At 36.9% G+C, this 19,676-nt stretch overlaps 1 long non-coding RNA gene and 1 other non-coding gene across 4 annotated transcripts in view; both read left to right on the top strand.

The window, feature by feature from the left end:
• The window catches only part of LOC110133759 (uncharacterized), a 259,888-nt gene that overhangs the window by 214,722 nt on the left and 25,490 nt on the right, over positions 1–19,676 (top strand). The gene's annotated exons all lie outside the window — the stretch shown is intronic.
• LOC139030307 (small nucleolar RNA SNORA70) lies at positions 9,193–9,327 on the top strand. The gene has a single exon (XR_011482607.1). It is a non-coding gene; the product is annotated as a small nucleolar RNA SNORA70 (small nucleolar RNA).

The raw sequence follows: 19,676 nt of genomic DNA, 5'->3' as shown, positions 1-19,676 counted from the left end.
TAGTATAACTTCCTTTTCCCCACTCTTTTCTGCTGAAAGTCTTTTGTTTTGTACAGTTCCTCAGAGCTTCTTTCTCTTTGCTAGATTTAATGCTGCCTGATTCAATTTGACTTTTGCTCAAATAAACTCTTAAAATATTTGATATACCTCAATTTATCTTTTAACACTATGAAGACAATAAAAAGATGAATGGTTGGCAAGGGTGGGGTCAGGAAAGAAAGAGATGAATAGGCAGAGCACAGAGGAATTTTAAGGCAGTGAAGATACTCTGTATGATAGTATAATGATAAATATATGTCATTATACATTGCCCAAACCCATAGAATGTATACCAACAGTGAACCCTAAGGTGAACTATGGATTTTGGGTGGTTACGGTGCATCAATGTAGGTTCATCCTTGGTTAAAAAAAAAATGTAAGTTATATTAATAATGGGGGCGGATATGCAGGAATAGGGGCAGGAGACAGATGGAAAATCTCCATACCTTGTTTTTTTTTTTTTAGGAAGATGAAAGTTTCTTGCAAATGAAGATTTCTTGCTTCCCTCTGTGCTTCATCATGCTTGGTTTAGCTCCCTATTACACTCTGTCCCTCATTAGGTTTGACTTTTCTACTCATATGACTATTTCCTCCACTCAACTGACAGCAACATGAGAACACAAACATGTCCTTTGCCATTATGAATCCTTAATACTTGAGTTAGTTCTTGGCACATAGTAGGTAAATAAATACTTATTGATTAAATGAATGAATGATGCAGTAAAAGAAGATGACATATTACTATGTCAACACCTGGATAAGTCACCTAAAATAAGTTTTCAAACAAAGATTTAGAGTAGTTTTATTACTTTATAATACTGAGTTCAAAATTAAATTAACATATAAGCAAAGAATTGCAAAACAAAAAAATTCTCCAATGTCTTTTTGCCATAACTAGGCTAGATGTTTAACTATATGTTTTTAATTAAGTTGATAAAACATATTTATATAAGAGACACCATTTTTTTTTCCATTAGATTTTAAGGGATTTGACGGTTGTGGATTTTCTTTGCATGATTTCAGATATTCTCCCACATCAAATCCAAATGAAAATTTCAGTGAGCAAATAAATCATCACTTCTTTTTTATGTTATTTTTTTAATCATCATCTCTTTTACTGTTGTAAATTATAATCCTTTCTAGCATTGCAAAAATGACGGGTGTTGAATGATTTTGATCAAAACTGAAAGTGTTAATCAAGGTAGCTTGATTAACAAATCGCCTCCTACACATGGGCATGTTTAACTTATAAACACACAATATGAACATGAACATATATCCTTTCTCTTATTCAACACAACAGTTATTCATACGATTCCTTGCATATTTTTCAAAATACTAGTCTGCAAGTTAATCTTCCAGGAATAGAATTTCTGAAATTAAATAGAAAGAACCTTAAAATTCTGATTGTAGTAATAAGCTATTCAGAGTGATAATACCACCAAGATGATTAGCTATTATATAGTTCCTTGTCTCTCATAATAAAATATGATTTTAAAAGAAACCTTTTTTCTCCCTAGTGGAGTTCTAAAATTTTTTATACACCTGCTCATCTCTAGAATAGTATGTCTATAACCCTACTATTAAAAGAAAAGACTAACTATAACACAACACAGAATAATGTAAAAAACCAAAAAGACACTTCTTTCATAAGCACTTTTCTCTCATCTACATGTCTGTGAACTCAGTTATAAGGTCATGAGACTTCTACATCTATTATTATTACTTATATGTTTATTTTATTTCCACCATACTTTCCCTGATTTCTACTCACCCTGCTTTTTCTGTGCTTTTTTTCTTTCTTTACCTTCTTTTGTCTTGTGTAGCAGTCTAAATCCTGATACTTCTTCATCTTTTCTTGTGGAATACTCTATAGCCATGTTATCTAACAAATGTAATGTGAGCCACATATGTCAATCTAAAGTTAAAATAGTTAAAATTAATTAGTGCATGTGTATATGTTATTTAACATTTGTATCCATGTAATCAATAGCCATTTTACTTTGCTTTGTTGTATTAAGACCTGAAACTGGTGTGTATTTTACACTTATATGACATCTCAATCTGAGCCAGCCACATTTCAATGTTTAAAAGCTCCAGGTAAGCTAGTAGCTGCCATACTGGACAATATAAGTCTAAAATTTATTCTCTCTTGGACTTCCCTTGTAGTCCAGAGGCTAAGACTCCCAGCTCCCAGTGCAGGGGGCCCAGGTTCAATCCCTGGCCAGCGAACTAGACCTCACATGCTGCAACTAAAGATCCCTTGTGCTGCCAAGATTGAAGAGTCCTCATGCCACAACTAAGATCCAGAGCAGCCAAATAAATAAATAAATGATAAAATTTACTCTCCTTTGTCAGCCTTAGGAAAACTTAATTTAAAAAAATACCCACTTGGAAATGGTCCCCAAAAAAAGAACAGTAATAACCGTCAGTAAACATTATAATTTTCCTAAGCCTGGATTATCTATTCAAGAGTTATTCCACAGGCCAAGATCAAGGTCTTCACAACATGCCATAATTGTACATTAAATTAACAAAATTGTTATGTTCTTCTAAAATGAGGCGTTCTAAATCACTACAAAGAGTAGTAGTGATTTAGTAATGAATTCACTAGAAGAAAGATCTAAGAATTTTTCCCCCTGTTTTTAAAGTTAGCAATCCAAAATCTTTCAATTCAGTATGGATAAATGTATGGCACTGGCATAAATTGAAGAGAACATGATATCATTTAATAATTTTAACATCATCAGTTTTCCAGTGAACATGAAAAATCCCCCCAGTGAAAGAATTATTCTTCATTCTATGAAGTCAAAGTGAATAAAGGACACAGACTGTCTAATGCTCTGGACAGCCTCTACCTATTGCCTAACCATTGCATGTGCATGCCTTGACCGCATGCAGACTTCTCTAAAACACACAACTCTTGGCTGAGATTATAGGTCTACTGCCAAATTTAATTGGACTAACTTCAGTGCAAATATTGGACCTATCTCATCCCCTCGTTTTGGCTAGCTTCACAAAGAGAAAAAAATAAGCTATCGAAATAACTCAGTTCAGTGTCGACAGAACCTATTTCGAACTGTCAGCACAATTGTTCAAAATGTTCCCCACATAAGTCAGTTTGAGTGAACCTGTTTAAAATGACCAAAATTGTGCCTAAATTGCCAGCAACTTGACTAGAAACACAGAAGGGTTTTTCTCCTTCCTTTTAGAAGCTATAATTCCAGTGGAGAAAAATTATTCACACCATTTCTTACTAGGTAAGATAGATTTAATTTAAATACAAATAATTTAAAACTTTAATTCTCTCACAATTCATTTTGATATCTGTCTTTTCTTTCTCATTTTTTGGCTTTTGTATGATATACATACATATATATATATATACACACATATATATGTTTCGTGTGTACAGCATTAAAATTCAATCTGTATATACTACAAAATGATTACTGCCACTAGTTTAGCTATCATCCTCCGCAATACAATTGACCTTCTTCCTTCATTTCACCTACCCACCCCCAACTGCCTCTTCCCTCTGGTAACCATTAGTGTGTTCTCTGTATTTATCAGTTTGGTTTTATTTTGCTTGTTCCCTTGTTTTGTTTTGTTTTGGTTTTTTAGAATCCATATATGAGTGAAATCATATAGTATTTGTCTTTCGCCACCAGAATTATTTCACTTAGCATGATATCTTTAAAGTCTAGCCAGGTTTTCATAAATGGCAATATTTCATTTTTTTATGGCTGAATAATGTTCTATTGTATGTGTATGTGTATATAAATACTATATCTTCTTTATCTGTTCATCCATCAGTGGGCACTTAGGTTGTTATCATATTTTGGCTATTGTTAATAATGCTTCAGTGAACATAAAAGGGCATATTTCTTTTTTAATTAGTATTTCATGTTCTTCAGTTAAATACCAAGAAGCAGAATAACTTGGTCATATGGTACTTCTATTATGAGACATCTCCATACTGTTTTCTACAGTGGTCGCACCTATTTATATTCCCACTGACAGTGTACAAGAGTTCACCTTTCTCTTCGTACTGACATTTATTGATTCTTGTCCTTTCCATTATAGCCATTCTAATGGGCATGAGGTGATACCTCACTGCATTTCCCTAATAATTAGACATGTTGAGCATCCTTTCATGTGTCTTTTGGCCATCTGTATATCTTCTTTGGAGCAGAAGAAATGTCTATTATCCACATTTCTATTTGGAATAGAAAATGTGTATTCATAATCTCTTTCCACTTTTAATCAGAATGTTTTTTGTTGAGTTGTATGAGTACTTTATATATTTTTAATATTAACCTCTTATCAGATACATAATTTTCAAATATCTTCTCCCATTGAGTAGGCTACTTTTTTCATTTTGAGGATCGTTTCTTTCACTTTGCAGAAACTTCAGATAAAAAGAAACAAACAAACATCATCAGTAAGCCAAATCTCAGTGAAGTTGCTACCTTTATTTTTTCTTCAAGGAATGAAATAATCTCAAGTCTTACATTTCATTGTTTTGCCTTCCAGATCACTGATTTGTTCTGCCTCATCTATTCTGATACTGAACCCCTATAATATATCTTTCAGCTCAATTTTAAATTGTTACTTTCTTATTTTTTTCTATCTCTTTGCTTAAGTTATCATTCTGTTCATCCATTCTTTTCCCAAGTTTTGTAAGCATCTTTATGACCAATACTTTTAACACTGTATCATGTACATTGCTTATCTCCATTTCATTTACCTCTTTTGCTGAGGTTTTTGTCTTATTCTTTTGGTTGGAATGTATTCCTCTGTCTCTTCTGCTTGCCTAATTCTCTGTTTGTTTCTATGTATTAGGTATGTCTGCTGTGTCTCCCAGTTTTGAAGGACTGTCCTTATTTAAAGGATGTCCTGGGGGGCTCAGAAGTGCCACCAAAGCCAGCAGATCAAAGGGTATCCCCTGTGGTCTGTGTATGCCCTTCTGGAGTGGTTAGGCTGTAGCTACTTCAGGGTGCTGGTGGGTGGGGTTGGCCTCCAGATGGTTGTAAGACCCAGTGGTAGCTGCCTCAGGGCACCAGTGGCTATTAGGCAGCTGTAAGGTCCAGCTAAGGTGCAGTGTGGGTGGGCCTTTCTGTGGAATGTGACCATAGGGGGTAACAGGTTAGATAAAGAATTCCAAAATGGCACCTGCACTTCCTACTCAATATTTTTTTCTTCCATCTTTCCTTCACAGAGGTCATACTTGAACTAGAGTTCTCCCCTGAACTAAAGCCTCCTCCAGCTTCCTCCTCATTTTCCCCTCACAGGCATTTTCCCCAGTAAATAACTTGCATATTTAGTACCCTTCTGGTGCCTTCTGCTCAGAGGAACCAAACTAATACCACATCATTCTTGTTCTAGTCTTAAGAATATATCCCTTCCTCCTCCTGCTTAACGATAGCTCATTCAACAATACTTTTGACCACAACCCCTCCTGTCATCTCCAGTACTTTATTATCTACCTCATCCTTATTTACAATACTTCCATTTTTCTACTTGGTATTTACATTCTTTCCCAACTAAACAACAACTACCAACACATATACTCAGGGAACTGGACTCATTCAGTCTGAATTTGGTTATGAAAGTAGAGCAAATTTAAAATTCCAGAAGTAAAGCGTTTATTATAAGAATAAGGATTTATCCGAAGGATAGAAGAACTGAGGGAGCAGAGGGAATTCACCACCAAAGTTCAGAAAAAGTGAAACAGACACTGATGACCACAATCTGAAGCACCGAAGCAACAAGTTACCTATCTAAAGGTCATGTGAAACTTGGAATTTTCAAGTTCCTCTGAAAAGTTTTCAACTAATTTACTCCAAAGCAATGAAGCAGATGGTTCTCAAACAAACATAAAAAAGACTGTAGATTTCATTCAAGTATAGCATTAGCAAAATCTATGATTGTATAACCAGAATCATATCAAAATCAGAGTTATCAGAGTTTACAGTGACCTAGAAAACTTGTGATTGTGAGAACTCTGGAAACCTGGGTCATTTCAATACCTCTCTCTACTTCTGTCTGCTCTCCATTCATTGGCCTTCATGGCCTGGACTCCGTTTCACTAAAACCTCCAAAAATGAAAGAAGAAAACCCCACAAAACTATATTTCTCTTACCTAATTCAGAAAAATATGAGGAGAATGCTACCTTTCTTAGTACTATTTTATCAGGTCCTCAGAAAATTCTGAAAAAAATTCCTATTTATCGTCACATATCTATAGCAATTAGAAAGGAAACATTAGGTTTATTATATCTTTATTTTAAGACAAATGGTTAAATTGCAGGAACATGAGGTATTCATTCTGAGTCTTTGTAAGCACACAAGAGATCAGATTCTCTGGCAAGTGTCTAACCATCCTGCTATGCTGAAATATTTTTTTCATGTATGCTAACTATTCATTGAGTAGTTGCTTCTTTTGTTGTTTTGTTGTTCAATCCCTAAGTCATGTCCAACTCTTTGCAACCCTATGGACTGTAGCACACCATGTTCCTCTGTCCATCTTCCAGAATTTGCTCAAATTCAAGTCCATTGAGTCAGTTATGCTTTTTAACCATCTCATCCTCTGATACCCCCTTCTCCTCCTGGCTTCAATCTTTCCCAGCATCCGGGTCTTTTCAAATGGGTCAGCTCTTCACATCAGGTGGCCAAAGTATTAGAGTTTCATCTTCAGCATCAGTTCTTCCAATGAATATTCAGGACTGATTTCCTTTAGGATGGACTGGTTGGATCTCCTTGCAGTCCAAGGGACTCTCAAGAGTTTTCTCCAACACCACAGTTCAAAAGCATCAGTTCTTCGATGCTCAGCTTTCTTTATAGTCCAACTCTCATATCCTTACCTGACTACTGGAAAACCATAGCTTTGACTATATGTACCTTTGTTGGCAAAATGATGTCTCTGCTTTTTAATATGCTGTCTAGGTTGGTCATAGCTTTCCTTCCAAGGAGCAAGTGTCTTTTAATTTCATGGCTTCAGTCACAATCTGCAGTGATTTTGGAGCCCAGGAAAATAAAATCTGTCACTACTTCCACTTTTTTCCCTTCTATTTGCCATGAAGTGATAGGACTGGGTGCCATGATCTTAGTTTTTTTAATATTGAGTTTCAAGCCAGCTTTTTCACTCTCCTCTTTCACTCTCATTAAGAGGCTCTTTTAGTTCCTCTTTGCTTTCTGCCATTAGAGTGGTATCATCTGCATATCTGAGGTTGTTGTTATTTCTCTTGGCAATCTTGATTCCAGCATGTGAGTCATCCAGTCTGGCATTTCGCATGATGTATCTACATCGAAGTTAAATAAGGAGGGTGACAATACACAGCTTTGCAATACTCCTTTCCCAATTTTGAACCAGTTAGTTGCTCAATGTCCAGTTCTAACTGTTGCTTCTTGACCCACATACATACAGGTTTCTCTTGCTTCATATTCACTTCTACATAATTACCCAGAAATTTAGAAATATATGTTCAATTTTCTCTCACCTATGTACAAAACATATATGCAGAAAGCTACTCAGAACTGTTAAAAATCCAAAGGTGGGATATCGTGTCTGTCATGCTGGCTGTGGACATCTCAAGAACCAATTGTATTGACAGCCACAGGAGAATGCATTTCGTATGTACAATAGGGCTATAACATCAGTTCAAGGACTGCAGCCTAAAATATATTACAAGTTAGCAGAAACTCAAATGTTTAAGAAAGGGAGCAGTCATCCAAGGAGCATGCATCTAGAAACATAACTGAACCAAAATTTCCTAGTTCATAGGATTCCTTTTTGGATGCAAAGTATGTATTTGCAGAAGCTGGAAATATCTGGAAGAATGTTTTTCAGAATCATAAACTTGGCTTGTTCACATATTCACCAAAAGACCTGGGGAAAAAATAACTTTTGTAGCATCTCAAATTCATCATTTGACTTTTAAAAATAACTATCTTAATTATCTCTAAGGGCTATTATGGAAATCAAAGGCAACCTTGTATGTAAATTAAATACAATCACACAGATTAAAATAAAGGTAAAATAATTGTTGCTTCCTAAAGACTATCTTGATTCAGTTCAGTTCAGTCACTCAGTCACGTCCGACTCTTTGCGACCCCATGAATCACAGCACGCCAGGCCTCCCTGTCTTGATTAGACCCTGAGAAAATCAGGTTTATTCTGTATCATAGCACCATGTAGTGATTAAGGTTGTCATATAATAATGTGTCCATTCTCTTTTTATTAATATATGTTCTTCCTGTTCTTCAAAACTGAAGCTCAAATTTTCTACATGAAGTTTAAGAGGGTGTACAGTTCAGTTCAGTCGCTCGGTCGTGTCTCTTTGTGACCCCATGGACTACAGCACACCAGGCCTCCCTGTCCATCACCAACTCCCAGAGTTTACTCAGACTCACTTCCATTGAGTCGGTGATGTCATCCGACCATCTCATCCTCTGTCATCCCGTTCTCCTCCCACCTTCAATCTTTCCCAGCATCAGGGTCTTTTCAAAAGAGTTAGCTCTTTGCATCAGGTGGCCAGAGTATTGGAGTTTCAGCTTCAGCATCAGTCCTTCCAATGAATATTCAGGACTGATTTCCTTTAGGGTGGACTGGTTGGATCTACTTGCAGTCCAAGGGGCTCTCAAGAGTCTTCTCCATCACCACAGTTCAGAAGCATCAATTCTTCGGTGCTCAGCTTTCTTTATAGTCCAACTCTCATATCCTTACCTGACTACTGGAAAACCACAGCTTTGACTATATGTACCTTTGTTGGCAAAATGGTGTCTCCGCTTTTTAATATGCTATCTAGTTTAGTCATAGCTTTTCTTCCAAGAAGTAAATGTCTTTTAATTTCATGGCTGCAGTCACCATCTGCAGTGATTTTGAAGACCAAAAAAATGAAGTCTGTCACTGTTTCCACTTTTTTCCCTTCTATTTCCCATGAAGTGATGGGACCAGCTGCCATGATCTTAGTTTTCTGAATGTTGAGTGTTAAACCAACTTTTTCACTCTCCTCTTTCATTTTCATCAAGAGACTCTTTAGTTCTTTGCTTTCTGCCATAAGTGTGGTGTCAGAAATATTCAAAGATGAAATGTCATTATATCTGCAACTTATTTTGAAATGTGGCAAAATGTTAAAAGTGGGAATCTATTTGCATTTCATAAAGCAGACTATGCTCTTTTCCCCATGGGTGCCCAGTGTGCAATGACTGCAAAGAGCAGCCTTCTTGGTAGTGTATGCAGCCTGTTGCCTGTACAGTTTGCCCTAAGGGACCTTGGAGACAACTCTTTCCAGTGGACAGTCATGACTGGCATGCTGTCCCCAGTCTAGGCTCCAGACAGGTATGTGTGGTACCTTTGGAAAGCCCCAGGACACAGTGGCCAGGGTCCACATTGGCAAAGTCATACTGTCCATCATCACCAAGCTGCAGAACAAGGAGCCTGTGGTTGAGGCTAGACCTTCCACAGGGCCAAGTTCAAATTCCCTGGCTGCCAGAAGGTCCATATCTCCAAGAAGCAGGGATTTACTAAATCAAATGTGGATGAATTTGAAAACATGGTGGCAGTGCTCACTTCGGCCGCACATACACTTAATTTGAAAACATGGTGGCAGAAAAGCAGCTCATCCTGGATGGCTGTGGGGTCAAATATATCCCTAATCGTGACCCTCTGGACAGATGGCAGGCCCTGCATTCATGAGAACCTTGGGTCTGTCCTCTCCTTACCCATGCCCACCAATAAATCCTACTTTCCTATCAAAAAAAAAAAGTGGGAATCTAAGAGAATAATGTTCATTAAACTGTTTAACTTGTCTCCAAGTTAGAACATTTTCAGAATAAAAAGTTGATGGAGGAAGCAGAATACATTCCTCACTTCAGTCCTTCATACAAGCTGTTCTTTCTCCTAGAACAGCTTTTCCCTTCACCTCTGTGTCTAGAATTTATTACAGTGGTGAAGTTTAGAGACCTTGATCCTGATTCTGCCACATTCAAGGGGTTATGGGGCCTCTGAAATGTTATTTCACCCTTTGGAGCCTCAGCTTTCTTACTTGTAAAGCAAGGATTTTAATAGTATTGGGTCTGAAGGCATATAGTTGATAGAACCTAACTCATGAGTTTATTTACTTTAAACCTATGCAAAGTAGCTTCAGTAACTTTTTGAGCTTCAGCTTTCTGACCTATAGATGAGGAGCAATAATACCTTATAGAATTGTTGTGAAAATGATAGATATGATCACTGTGAAAATATTTTGTAAAACACAATGTTCTGTTATGAGTATTGTTATTAATTTTTTAATTTTAAATGCCTAATATATCATACTAGCCACATATGTTGGGCTTAGAAATAATTATGGATAGTTTTTTTTTTTCTGTAAGCTTTCAGTAAAGAGATTTTTCTACAATAACCTGTTAGATTAGACTCTGTTCCCCTCAGCAGGTAATGTACCATGTTATCGTGTGAATTTGTTGTCCATGCACTGATGTCGCTAGATGTTAACAGCACCTGTTGGGAGGAAATCCAGTACTGGTCAGTTTGGGGACCCTACCCCTCCTTTAAAATTGTACAAGATCCCTAATATTTCTATAATTTGGTAAAAGTGAGGAAGATCTGATGTTCATTCCATTTTGTCACTGCTGAGATGCTTATTGTCCAAGTCTACATGGTTCAGATGAAGATCAGTGAATCAGTGAGCAGTGTCTACACCCACTGAGGCAAGTTTCACCAGTGGGACCTTTGCTATCCAACCAAGGGAACAGTGTGAGTGCCCAGTCCCCAGGCATCCACACAGTCAACTCCATCAGGCCAGTGCACTGATCACCACAGAACCGCTCCCCCCAACCCCACCGCCACCAACCCTTCAGTCCTTCTAGTCTTGATAAATCCAACCCTCTTTCCAAGGTAAACCCACATCCTTGTCTTACTCTGGCAAAGCAGATGCTTCCTTTCACTCCCCGCTCAGTACACTCTTGATTAGTATCAGTGGACCTGACATACTCAGAACACAAAGAGCTGGCTGAGCATCCACAAAGCAAAAGGAGAAGTAATCTTTGACTCTTTTTGTCACTTCCTCCACACCAACAAAAAGACACTAAGTAATTAATCAATAACTCATCCATGACAATACAGAAAATTGCACTGACTCTTGCTAGGTCATCAGGATAAACTCTTCACCAATTTTTTGGTGATTCCATGATACAACTTAAAATAGATTTGTCATACTGGAGTCTGCAGATGTAGTTTCAGATATTCATGGCTCTCAGGTTTTAAGAAATAGTGATTTAAGGCAAACAAGTGATGATCTAAGCAAGCAGATGATATCAGGACCCTGATGGGATTTCTCCTCTCTCCAGAATTTCTATTTCAGATGAGATCAGGCGCGTTCAGGGTGGTATGGCCGTAGACCAGAATTTCTATTTCAAACGTTCAGGAGTTGATTCTTAAAATAGCTTTGTATCTTTCTTTCTAGTCATCTTATTGAAAAGTTTTCAAATACCTGCGATTATTTAAACACTGAATATATCGTCTTAATAGGAGAAAATGGTATAGAGCCTGCTATACCAGATAATTAAATGTGATTCTTTCTTTGGTGGTCATGTGTTCTTTTCTTAACTCATCACTCATCACCTTCATAATCTCTGCTACCACTGCAGTTAATTAAATTCTCTTATCTAGAGATTTGGGAATGATAAAATCAAAACTAAAGGAGAATCTCTGGTCTGCTGGGTTTGGACTATAAATACTTAAGATATCAGATTCAGGGAGAAAGGTAGTCATTTTAATAGGCATGAACATTTAAAAGCCAAAAGAGGATAGAATCCATTTAGTTCAACTCATGTATTACTAATAAGAAGAAAGGACTAAAGAGATTTTTTGTCAGATCACATATTAAGGTAGTTATTAAATTATTTGTTTCAATACAGAAACATTTCATGAATATGTCTAGAATGAATGGTTGGTTCACTATCATCTTTTAGACTGGGCAATTGGAATTTGCTACTTCTTTTGGGTCACTTTTAACTTTGAAAAAAAAAAAAAAGAATGTATCTAATCTTTTGAGGAGCTATTAAATTTCATTTCTATTATTTTTTATTTGATTGCTCTTTTACTTTTTAAAAATTTTATTATTACTATTTTTTAAAAAATTGTTTTGGCTGTACTGGGCCTTCATTGCTGTGCCTGGGCTTTCTCTAGTTGCCGCAAACTGGGACTACTCTCTAGTTACAGTTCACGGGCTTCTCATTGCAGCGGCTTTTCTTGTTGTGGAGCATGGGCTCTGGGGCACTCAGGCTTCAGTAGTTGTGGCAGATGGGCTTGGTTGCCTCAAAGCATGTGATTATCCCAGGCCAGGGATCAAACCTGTGTCCCCTGCACTAGCAGGCAGATTCCCAACCACTGGAAAAGCAGGGAAGCCCTAATGGCTCTCTTTTAGTTACGCCTTACCTTTCTTTATCCACAAGTAAGTCAGAGTGATTGGTCCTCTTAGACAGACTAGGCTTCCATCCCATGCTCACTGAGATAAAGTCACAGTGCTTTATCACAACCCTTCAAAACACAAACCTAATCCAAATTATTGTCAATTAGTGCAGATTTTCCTGAATATTTATTTACAATCATCTCCTCTCCAGCTCCCAGTGTTTCTCTCTTACAATCCAGTCATTAGATTATTTTTCCCTGTTTTCATCCCAGTGTAGCATCTCTATCAGTTATTAATCTATTGTCCCTCAGCTTCAAACTTGCCCCTTTATCTTTATGATATTGAGACTGGGTTTCTGCAAGTACTTCTATGGTTTCCTTTTAGAGGAAAGTTTCACCAGTAGGAGAAATTAGAGGGCAGCCAGAAGGCAGGAGGAGGGAGGAAGAATTCACCATTTCCCTTTTGCTTTCTACTGCTCTGTGGGTCACCCTTGTATGGCTCTTTACCCAAGTAGCTCAGTTGGTTCCAGAAGCAGGTAGTTCCAGTTTTCAGGTTTTTCCCACCTCTTGGATCCAACCTCATATCAGGCCCCTTATAGAGGTAACCGCCAGGCAAGCAGTTCTCAGGGCCCTTGCTCCAAGTGTCGAGGTTTCTCGAGAACCCCAATCTCTTCCCTTTGTTTCTCTAATACTAAAAATGAAGCTACTTCCTGAAGTTAGTATCTGTTTTATCTATATCCCTTCCATTTCCCATTTGACCACCCCCCCCCACATTAAATTGTCTTTGTTAAAACAGTTGCTGTGGTTTCTCTTTTCCTGATTGGACTCCGACTGACACATGCTCACCATCCTTTCTGTTGTAAAGAGAGAGATCTTTAGCCCTATCACTCCTGAATTTCAAATCTCACATCTCACTTAGCAAAATGTTAGGGCACGTGCGTGTGTGCTAAGTCACTTTAGTCCTGTCCAACTCTTTGTAACCCTGTGGACTGTAACCCGCCAGGCTCCTCTGTCCCTGGAATTCTCCAGGGAAGAGTACTGGAGTGGGTTGCCGTGCTCTCCAGGGGATCTTCCCGACCCAGGGATTGAATTCACATCTCTTAATGTCTCCTGCATTGGCAGGCAGGTTCTTTACCACTAGCGCCACCTGGGAAGCTTGTTAAGGGCACACCTTCATTCATAGTTTGTCATATATATCCCTGTTCAGGGCGATAGTTGGGAAAAGGGCTTCAGTTGACCCTTTTCCACCCCTTTTGTCTCTCAACTTCAAATGATGCACAGAAAAACTGTGCTCAAAGGGAGTGAGATCTGGATAGTCTTGGTCCCAAACAGAGAAACTGAATGCTCATTATCCTTTCTTTGCTGTCAGAAGCATCATCCAAACAGATATCTTAAATCAGTTTTTCCATGAATCCTGGTCTTAAATTCGGGATCTTAGAACATATTTAGAGACTTACAGAAAAACCTTTCATCAGAGTCACTCAGAGGATCACAGATTGAAGCTCCCCCATAGGGAAGAAAGAGATATAACCCCAAAAGGCAGCTCAAGCTCTGACATTGTTTGAAGACAATTTTGTATTAATTAAAAGCTACAGCCTGAAAATTACAGGACCATCTGGTACAGGCCAAAGCACCCATTCTGAGCAGACCAGGGAATGAAATGGAAAAGAAGTAGGTGATCTGAGGCACTTAGGTTTAGAAAAGTGTCCAATAGGTTTAAAACTCTCCAGAAGATAGTTTTGGAGGGGAAACACAGTAAAGAACTTTTAAGTTATTTATATGTAATTTATTATTGACATGGATAGTTAGGGTTTGTTTAAATGTCTAACATAAATTACCATGTTGATAGCTTTTAAACTATTTTTCTTAGACTCATTTTTACCACTCTATTTATGTTTGATAACTGACAACAAAGCTTTACAGGTAAAATATGATGCTTCATGAATGTTGACTTGACATCCTGAATAATTTATTAACAGCTACTTCATTTAGTAAAATTAATAAAAAAGAATGAGCTAATCAACTGTAGTACCCTGTATATCATTTAAATAAAGCAATTATGTATTAATTAAATATTCTGTATGGTTTTCTAAATGACATTAATCATATTGTGCATTTTTTACATTTGATAACTGGTCTCTGGGGGGAGTTTTTTAGTTAGTAGAAGAAAAAGACAGGAAAACAAAAGGTACGGACAAGTCAGAAAGTTAAGATTAAAAAACCATCCTTCTTGAACAAATCCTTATATTAAGTGCTTAATTTATTTATTAACTTATACCCACATACTTATATCTGAAAATAATTTGAGACAACAGATAAAATAGATAAAATTAAGTGGGATAAAGTAGATAAAAGAGTCAAAATGAAGGGGAGTATAGGAGGAAGAGTAAAATAAAGCCAAAATAAAATTTACAAAAGTTCTTACACAGCTGCTGAAGGTAAGGAGCAGATTTAGCTTTGAGTTTCCTAGCCACCAAAGCAAAGAAAGAAATTAATAAAACACATGAATAGAGTACACATTCAAAGCCTGCCTGTTGCACAAAACAAGCATAGCTTTTTTCTGGTATTATGTCTTTTTTTTTTTCCTATGGATATTTATGAAGGGTTGATAGTTGGGTGTGTTGTAGATGATGTTCTCAACATCATCCTCACAGTAAATATACCAGTGAGTTCTTTTTTTTTTCAATTAAAAAAAAGTTAATCTATTTATTTTAATTGGAGGCTAATTACTTTACAATATTGTAGTGGTTTTTGCCACACATCAACATGAATCAGCCACAGGCACATATGTGTTCCCCATCCAGAAGCCCCCTCCCACCTCCCTCCCCATCTCATCCCCCAGGGTCATCCCAGGGCACTAACCCTGAGAACCCTGTCTCATGCATTGAATCTGGTCTGGTGATCCACTTCACATATGATAATATACACATTTCAACACTATCTTCTCGAATCATCCCACCCTTGCCTTCTCCCACAGAGTCCAGAAAACTGCTCTTTACATCTGTGTCTCTTTTGCTGTCTCACACATAGGGTCATCATTACCATCTTTCTAAATTCCATATATATGCATTAGTATACTGTATTGGTGTTTTTCTTTCTGGCTTACTTCACTCTGTATAATAGGCTCCAGTTTCATCCACCTCATTAGAACTGATTCAAATGCCTTCTTTATAATGGATGAGTAATATTCCATTGTGTATATGTACCACAGCTTTCTTATCCATTCGTCTGCCGATGGACATCTAGGTTGTTCCCATGTCCTGGCTATTGTAAACAGAGCTGCAATGAACATTGGGGCACACATGTCTCTTTCAATTCTGGTTTCCTCAGTGTGTATGCCCAGCAGTGGGATTGCTGGGTCGTATGGCAGTTCTATTTCCAATTTTTTAAGGAATCTCCACACTGTTCTCCACAGTGGCTGGACTAGTTTGCATTCCCACCAACAGTGTAAGAGGGTTCCCTTTTCTCCACACTCTCTCCAGCATTTATTTTTTGTAGGCTTTTTGATAGCAGCCATTCTGACTGGCGTGAGATGGTACCTCAGTGTGGTTTTGATTTGCATTTCTCTGATAATGAGTAATGTTGAGCATCTTTTCATGTGTTTATTAGCCATCTATATGTCTTCTTGGAGAAATATCTGTTTAGTTCTTTGGCCCATTTTTTGATTGAGTGGTTTATTTTTCTGGAATTGAGCTGCAGGAGCTACTTGTATATTTTTGAGATTAATTCTTTGTCAGTTGCTTCATTTGCTATTATTTTCTCCCATTAGGAAGGCTGTCTTTTCACCTTGCTTATAGTTTCCTTCATTGTGCAAAAGCTTTTAATCTTAATTAGGTCCCATTTGTTTATTTTTGCTTTTATTTCCATTACTCTGGGAGGTGGGTCATAGAGGATCCTGCTGTGATTTGTGTCAGAGAGTGTTTTGCCTATGTTTTCCTCTAGGAGTTTTATAGTTTCTGGTCATACGTTTAGATCTTTAATCCATTTTGAGTTTATTTTTGTGTATGGTGTTAGAAAGTGTTTTGGTTTCATTCTTTTACAAGTGGTTGACCAGTTTTCCCAGCACCACTTGTTAAAGAGATTGTCTTTTCTCCACCGTATATTCTTGCCTCCTTTGTCAAAGATAAGATGTCCATAGGTGTGTGGATTTATCTCTGGGCTTTCTGTTTTGTTCCATTGATCTATATTTCTGTCTTTGTGCCAGTATCATACTGTCTTGATGACTTTGTAGTAGAGCCTGAAGTCAGGCAGATTGATTCCTCCAGTTCCATTCTTCTTTCTCAAGATTGCTTTGGCTATTCGAGGTTTTTTGTATTTCCACACAAATTGTGAATTATTTGTTCTAGCTCTCTGAAAAATACCATTGGTAGCTTGATAGGGATTGCATTGAATCTATAGATTGCTTTGGGTATTATCCTCATTTTCACTGTATTGATTCTTCTGATCCATGAACATGGTATATTTCTTCATCTATTTGTGTCCTCTTTGATTTCTTTCATCAGTGTTTTATAGTTTTCTATATATAGGTCTTTTGTTTCTTTAGGTAGATTTATTCCTAAGTATTTTATCCTTTTTGTTGCAATGGTGAATGGAATTGTTTCCTTAATTTCTCTTTCTGTTTTCTCATTGTTAGCATATAGGAATGCAAGGGATTTCTGTGTGTTAATTTTATATCCTGCAACTTTACTATATTCATTGATTAGCTCTAGTAATTTTCTAGTGGAGTTTTTAGGATTTTCTATGTAGAGGGTCATGTCATCTGCAAACAGTGGGAGTTTTACTTATTCTTTTCCAATCTAGATTCCTTTCATTTCTTTTTCTGCTCTGATTGCTGTGGGCAACACTTCCAAAACTATGTTGAATAGTAGTGGTGAGAGTGGGCACCCTTGTCTTGTTTCTGATTTTAGGGGAAATGCTTTCAATTTTTCACCATTAAGGATAATGTTTGCTGTGGGTTTATGATATAGGCTTTTATTATGTTGAGGTATGTTTCTTCTATTCCTGCTTTCTGGAGGGTTTTTATCATAAATGGATGTTGAATTTTGTCAAAGGTTTTCTTTGCACCTATTGAGATAATCATATGGTTTTTATCTTTCAATTTGTTAATATGGTATATCACATTGATTGATTTGTGGATATTAAAGAATCTTTGCATCCCTGGGATAAAGCCCACTTGGTCACGATGTATGATCTTTTTAATAAGTTGTTGGATTCTGTTTGCTAGAATTTTGTTAAGGATTTTTGCATCTATGTTCATCAGTGATATTGGCCTGTAGTTTTCTTTTTTTGTGGCATCATTGTCTGGTTTTGGTATTAGGGTGATGGTGGGCTTATTAGAATGTGTTTGGAAGTTTACCTTCCTCTATAATTTTATGGAAAATTTGAGTAGGATAGGTGTTAGCATTTCTCTCAATTTTTGGTAGAATTCAGCTGTGAAGCCATCTAGTCCTGGGCTTTTGTTTGCTGGAAGATTTCTGATTACAGTTTCGATTTCCATGCTTGTGATGGGTCTGGTAAGATTTTCTATTTCTTCCTGGTTTAGTTTTGGAAAGTTATACTTTTTGAAGAATTTGTCCATTTCTTCCAAGTTGTCCATTTAATTGGCATTTAGTTGCTGATAGTAGTCTTTCATGATCCTTTGTATTTCTGTGTGGTCTGTTGTGATTTCTCCATTTTCATTTCTAATTTTGTTGACTTGATTCTTCTCCATTTTTTTCTTGACGAGTCTGGCTAATGGTTTGTCTATTTTATTTATCTTCTCAAAGAACCAGCTTTTAGCTTTGTTGATTTTTGCTATGATCTCCTTTGTTTCTTTTTTATTTATTTCTGCCCTAATTTTTATGATTTCTTTCCTTCTACTAACCCTGGGGTTCTTCATTTCTTCCTTTTCTAGTTGCTTTAGGTGTAGAGTTAGGTTATTTATTTGACTTTTCTCTTGTTTCTTGAGGTAAGCTTGTATTGCTATGAACCTTCCCCTTAGCACTGCTTTTACTGAGTCCCATAGGTTTTGGGTTGTATTTTCATTTTCATTCATTTCTATACATATTTTGATTTCTTTTTTGATTTCTTCTGTGATTTGTTGGTTATTCAGAAGCATGTTCTTTAACCTCCATATGTTGGATTTTTTAATACTTTTTTTCCCTATAGTTGACATCTAATCTTACCACATTGTGAGCAGAAAAGATGACTGGAATGATTTTGGGTTTTTTTTTTCTTTTTTTTAATTTACCAAGGCTAGATTTATGGCCCAGGATGTAATCTATCCTGGAGAAGTTTCCATGTGTTCTTGAGAAAAAAAGGTGAAATTCATTGTTTTGGGGTGAAATGTCCTATAGATATCAATTAGGTCTAACTGGTCCATTGTATCATTTAAAGTTTGTGTTTCCTTGCTAATTTTATGTTCAGTTGATCCATCCATAGGTGTCAGTGGGGTATTAAAGTCTCCCACTACTATTGTGTTACTGTTAATTTCCCCTTTCATACTCGTTAGTGTTTGCCTTACATATTGTGGTGCTTCTATGCTGGGTGCATATATATTTATAATTGTTATATCTTCTTCTTGGATTGACCCATTGATCATTATGTAGTGTCCTTCTTTGTCTCTTTTCGTGGCCTTTATTTCAAAGTCTCTTTTATTTGATATGAGTATTGGTACTCCTGCTTTCTTTTGGTCTCCATTTTCATGAAATATCTTTTTCCAGCCCTTCACTTTCAGTCTGTATGTGTCCCTTGTTTTGAGGTGGGTCTCTTGTAGACAGCATATATATAGGGGTCTTGTTTTTGTATCCATTCAGCCAGTCTTTGTCTTTTGTTTGGGGCATTCAACCCATTTACATTTAAGGTAATTGTTGATAAGTATGATCCCATTGCCATTTACTTTGTTGTTTTGGGTTCGAGTTTGTAAACCTTTTCTGTGTTTCCTGTCTAGAAAAGATCATTTAGCATTTGTTGAAGAGCCGGTTTGGTGGTGCTGAATTCTCTCAGCTTTTGCTTGTCTGTAAAACTTTTGATTTCTCCTTCATATTTGAATGAGATCCTTGCTGGGTACAGTAATCTGGGTTGTAGGTTTTTCTCTTTCATCACTTTTAAGTATGTCTTGCCAGTCCCTTCTGGCCCGAAGAGTTTCTATTGAAAGATTAGCTGTTACCCTTATGGGAATCCCCTTGTGTGTTATTTGTTGTTTTTCCCTTGCTGCTTTTAATATTTGTTCTTTGTGTTTGAC

This window comes from Odocoileus virginianus, chromosome 21 (genome assembly GCF_023699985.2).
Source record: "Odocoileus virginianus isolate 20LAN1187 ecotype Illinois chromosome 21, Ovbor_1.2, whole genome shotgun sequence".
NCBI lineage: Eukaryota > Metazoa > Chordata > Mammalia > Artiodactyla > Cervidae > Odocoileus > Odocoileus virginianus.
Note: the sequence above shows the minus strand (reverse complement) of the source record. Positions and strands in the feature narration are given on the sequence as shown.